Source organism: Biomphalaria glabrata, chromosome 3 (assembly GCF_947242115.1).
Source record: "Biomphalaria glabrata chromosome 3, xgBioGlab47.1, whole genome shotgun sequence".
Classification (NCBI taxonomy): domain Eukaryota; kingdom Metazoa; phylum Mollusca; class Gastropoda; family Planorbidae; genus Biomphalaria; species Biomphalaria glabrata.
This window is the reverse complement of record NC_074713.1, coordinates 8,935,929-8,941,945: the sequence shown is the minus strand read 5'-3', so window position 1 is coordinate 8,941,945 and position 6,017 is coordinate 8,935,929. Positions and strand designations below refer to the sequence as shown.

Below are 6,017 nucleotides of genomic sequence, written 5' to 3'. Positions count from 1 at the left end.
ACATGCTTTAATAGATCTAATAAATGATTAACGCGGACCTACCAATATGGGTATATTATACTTAAATCTGGGTATTTTAAATTTCGAATGCGCATTTTTTAAAAACCGAACTTATCTATAGATCTCTTATATCTAGAATAATATAGATCTACAACACCCAGTCTTAGACTATGGTTCTAGATCTATTTAAAGATATTTAAAAAAAAAATAACTCAATAGATCTAATAAAGTCATGATTTTTACTCTATTTTCTCTAGATCTAAACCATACATGAGATCAATATCGATCATCTATACAGTCTATATTCTATATAGATCTAGTAGTATAGGCTATAGCTGTATTGCCTGGCCTGTAGTCACTGTAGATCTAGCTAGTACCTGTACTAATATTAGTAGATGTAGATTGTAGATCTATAGTATAATAATACTACTTTTTTATAGTAGAAAGTAGATTTATAATGTATCAATTCTATCTAATCTAGATCTAAATCTAGACTTCACTTTCACATCACACTATTATTGATACAGACAGTGAATGAAACGAATGCAGTGATTATAGTTTATACTGATTATACTTATAGATCTACCAGTTGATAATCATCATCATCATAGATAATAATCTAGACTAGTATTCTAGATCTATAAATAATCATAGTCACCGTGATAGTGCCCTTTTTAGTCAATGTAGTCAAGTCAAGATAGTGGAACGTAAACTCGAAGGTTTAATACAATACAGTATAAGCTATGAGTTAGTATAAGATCTAATTATTTTGTTACTTTGTATGTCAATGTCTCAATTAAAATAATTAATATCATCAGCCATATCATTTTAAATATTAAAATATTATAGTAGACATAGATTTCTATATTATAAAGATAGATTAGATCTATAAAATATAATTTTACAAACTTTAGAAATGATTGATTTTATTTTTAATTGATCAGCCTTCTAGACTAGATCTAGCATCTCTAGCTAGACTCTAACTTGTAGTTTGTAGATGTTGGAATTGGATTGAAATTCACCTTCCTAAATTGTCTCTAAAGTCTGTATCTGATTTGAGAGGCCCAACGAGGCAAGTGTCTATTAGTAGGCCTACTCTGTCCCTTGATCTATCTAGTAGGCCTACTTAGCTAGTGCATTAGCCTTAGCCATAGTGTAGTCAAATCTTGACAACTAGTCTTCTAGATCTAAGCTTCTAGAATAATTAGATCTAGATCCAGTTTAGATTTAGAATATAAAAGTATTTTACTAGCTAAAGTACTAAATCTACAGATCTAAATTCTAGATAGATATACAATATATAGATCCAGTTTAGATTTGGAATATAAAAATATTTACTAGCTAAAATTCTAAATCTACTGATCTATACTTAATATTTTAGATATTATATGACATCTACAACAAAATATTATTAAGATATAATTATAGATTCTAGACTAGTTATATATGTACATAAAATATATAAATAAAAGATAAAATTTATGCAGGCCTAGATCCCATAAATTTATAATTGATCCAGATCTATCAGTAAAAGTTACCTTCGACAGGAAGTTTTACCCAATCTAATCTATACAAGACAATTTATAATCCATGCCTCGCCTACACCCCATACATTAAATAATAGTTTCCATTCCATGCCATGCCCAGACCCATGAGTTCATGAAATAATAAATGATGTGGTGTCAATTATGGATCTATCCCCTGAAATTTAGGACTTTAATATAAAACTCACATATCTAGTTAATTATTTGCTATGACACTCTGATCAACTTTGACTTGTGTGATACATATATGTTTCTTATCAGATTTAATGAATGAAGTTTTGGTGCATTTTAAGGCTACAAAAGTATCATCAGGTGTATTCTAACCATTGGTATTTTTCCTCGCAACATTTCTTTTCTAGTCTGTGATAAATTATAAATTTAAAAAAATGTTTGTAATGTTTCAGTTATTAACAAGTAGAACCATGCCATCAGTTCTGATGATGTACCAGAATGGCTCAAGGATCATACTTATACTATTTCTACTCTCTGGGCAGACATTAATAATATTGGCATCCATTCAATATTTATTGTAAGTACTACTATACAATTTTTATTTTAGTTATCTAAAAGATATTTTATGAAGTGTGATTTTCATGGTCAAGCAACATCCAAATATCTGGGATGGAATTTAACATTTTTCTCTAGTTTTTTTTTTTTTATAACACTCTTAAGCAAATTCATCTTTCAAGAATGCCTAATATAACTTGGCTGTTGTGCAGGCCATTCCTTTACAATAAACTGTTAGATGAAATTAGGCAAAGTTATGTCTGATAATTTGTATGTTTGATACAACAATGTATTCAATTTAATATTATTTTTTAATTTTAATGTTTTCAAAAGAAATTAGCCAATATGCCTAATTGTATAATTACAGTTATGTTTGGAAATGGAAGAAAAAGGTATGCATTCCTGACAAGTCAATGATTGGTTGCACCTCTAAAGGTAAGGCATTGCAATTTTTCCCTATGCACTTTTCTCATAAGCTGAAGTACTTGTATTTTTGAAAAACTAGTTTTCCATGAAAATGTAAATCATAATATATATGTTATAGTTGCTTTTAGATGAGTGCAATGTCCATCAAATTAACTGAATATCTGCCTTCACCTTTAGTAATAATTCATAACTATTAAGGTCAGGGCCATGTCTACACATTAACACAGTAGCTCCTTTTAGGTACAGACTATTTTTAGAATGGCAAAATTATATAATTATACTTAATAACATATGTATACGTTTAGCATGGTCAACACATATGTCACACATATTTTTATTTTTTTAAAATCCTTTTATTTATTTTTATAACTAGATAACTTTCTGTTATGAGAAAAGATGAGATTCTTGGACTCCTGCATAGCACCACCAGAAAGTAAAATCCCATCATGTTGCAAAATAAAAGTCTTGGACCAATTTTAATTTAAGATATATATATATTATACTGTAAGCTCTATACATATTTATGTGTATCCTGTCATTCAGCCAACAGGTTTGGATTTAGTATTTCTTTAAATCTGTTTGATATTGTACTTGAAAACTATTAATCTCAGCCCCATTAAAACAATAGGGAGTGCAGTGAATGAGTGGTAAAGCACTTGGCTTCTGAACTGAGGGTTCCTGGGTTCGATTAAGACTGGGATTTTCAATTTCAGAATTCAAAAGGCTAGGGATACATGGCAATAGTAAGGAATAAGTAAAGGCAGTTTGGGGATCCATGGCTGAATGGTTAAGTCATGGGTTTGAATCTCTGTGAAGACTCAGATTAAAATTTTTTTTAGATTTTTGGGTGCCCCTGAGTCCACCTAACTCTAATGGGTAGCTGACTTTCGTTTTGGAAAGTAAAGATGGTTGGTTGTTGTGCTGGCCACATGATGCACTGGCCAAAGAATCAAATGACCCTATAGATTGTGACGTCTGAAATGGGATTTTTTTTCAAAAGGTGGTTGGTTGTTGTGCTGGGTTCATGACACCCTCGCTAACCATGGGGCACAGAAACTGATAAACTTTATATCATCTGCCCCATAGATTGCAAGATATGTAAGGGAAATTTTACTTTTTTAAAATTAAAATAAGAATCTATCAAAAGTAAACATAAAATATGGTGCATTCTCCTTAAAACTAAAACCTGGTGCGAAGGTTTAAAATGTTGGCAAAAAAAAGCAACATCATATATTCTTAATTCCCTTTGCAAAACTTACTGAGAAGAATATGCATGTTGTTCCCTCATAAGTTTCTTGACAGAGGAAATCTTGTTTATATTAGATTTGAATTAAGCAAATTAAGAAAAAAATTATAATCATTATTTCAAATGGTTGTATCTAAACCTTTTATGAATTATTTTTCAGTCATAAGTATATTGAGATTAATGGATAATCATGAAATTGTTAAATAATTGCTGCTATCATTCCATTGACTAAAGATCCATAATTTTTTTTTTTTAATTAATTTCAAAATGATTTTTTTCAAGCATAGAGTTCACATAGATCTTGAGTGAATTTTTTTTTTTATTTGACTAATGCTTCAATTTTATTGTATCATATTAGTTGTTAATTTTTATTACCCAGAATAATGCCTGTACTTCAGAATATTTAAAAAATGAGTACACTATTTTCATGTAATAATGTAACTTGGTATTCACACAATGCTCAAAATACACCATAATCTTTAGGCCATACAGATTTGTATAAATTAACTTGTTTAAATACATTGTAAATGTATATTGTTTGGATAAGAATAAAGTTTTTCTGTAGACAATTATTGTTCAAGATTTGTTGATGCTCCTGCTTAATCAATTATATATACAGGTCATTAGTTTTAACACGTCTGATAATAAATGACAGTACAAGTTAGTGAATGAAAATTTGTCATTATTTCAGCTGCTTTAGTCCTACATCAATGTGAGGTACCAGTACTTTGATTGTGTCATATAACAATTTAAAGCAACATTTTGAAATGAATAGTCTGTAGAATTGACAGTAAATACATTTAAGTGATGGGCTGTGATCTGCGTGAATTGAGAGCTGATAATGTATTGAATTTGTGTTTTTGATCTTTACTTCAAGTAAATGTTAATGAGCAATTAATTTTTAATGAATAAATAATTTAAAAATAAATACAAAAGAACCATAAACATCTACTTTAGTTTAATTTTTTTTTTTCATCAGAACAGAATTTCCAACTTTGCATTCTTAAAATAAAATATAATTTATTTATAGTAGAGTCAGAACACAAAATCATAGTTTAAAAATATTAAGTAAATTTAGCTAAGCTGTGATCTCTTATAAACATTTGTATATAGACTATACACAATTTAATTATTATTTTTCATCAAATTGCAGGAACTAGTAAAACCATAGTCAATGAAATAGTAATACTAGTAAATGAGATAAAAGTAAACTAAATATCATCAATGCTATTGAAGCCACACTTGTTTTTTTTTTTTATCTTGTTTGGTGGACTGCAATTAAAGTTGCTATTAATGTTACTGATCGTCTTAGCTGAAGTGCCAGTGTCGTCTCTTTGAAACCTAAGCTCATTTTCTTGGTAACTGGAAGTCCAGATATTTGGAGTTTCATTTTAAGCACCTATACTTTCCGAAATGGCATTCCAATAGGCTAAACCTATTTGCCTAACATGTCATATGCACATAAAGAGGTACCAGAGAAATGCTTAGGCGCCAACTTACTTTAACTGAAATAGAATAAGAGAGCACCTGGTTGCATACAGCTTCAGAACGAGACAGCTGGAGGTCACTTACAAAGGTGTGGTATACACCAATGAAAATTAATTGCCGAGGGTAGATGGCAAAAAAACAACAACAACAACTGATTCTACCACAGGTGGACAATGGTTATGCCTGTGCTCAGTGTGGCATAATATGTAGGTCACAGCTGGGGCTGAGTAGCCTCTGGAAACATAGCATTCCTCATAAGTCTTAGGAATCAAAGACCAGCCTATCATTTTTGTAGCATAGTTTGTAGCTTCTGTAAATGCATGAAATGCCGACACAAGTCCTCTGTGAGTTTGATGGATTATAAACACCTTACTTCTTTGCCTTATATTAAATGGTCCTTCTCTCTGTTCCTCTAGGTACTTGCGTTTATCTAAATATCATTGATATATCGTAACATGTCATCAAAATAAAAGCTAGAATCTCTGCAACTCGTGTACAAGTCAGAAGTCATCAATAACACTTGCCATTTAAAAAATAACAATTTAGATTAGTCAAATTAGTGACTGATTATTCGATTCATTTAGGCCTATACATTTTTTATTTGAATATATAATGATCCTTTACACTTTGTGACTTTACTAGTATACTTTGGAGTAGACTTGTTGAGCTAAAGTCGGAAGTACACATTGAGTTTTACTGTGATCTACTAGATCTAGATGTAGATCTATATATATTATATAATATTATATTATATAGAAGTAGAGAGAGTATCTCATCAATAGTATCTGCCATATCGTGATCAGTAG

At 30.1% G+C, this 6,017-nt stretch overlaps 1 long non-coding RNA gene across 1 annotated transcript; it reads left to right on the top strand.

Moving 5' to 3' along the window:
* Positions 1 to 389: 389 nt before the first annotated feature.
* LOC129925334 (uncharacterized) lies at positions 390 to 4,645 on the top strand. Its single transcript, XR_008777134.1, has 4 exons — positions 390 to 747; positions 945 to 2,073; positions 2,419 to 2,486; positions 2,851 to 4,645. It is a non-coding gene; the product is annotated as an uncharacterized LOC129925334 (long non-coding RNA).
* Positions 4,646 to 6,017: the final 1,372 nt, after the last annotated feature.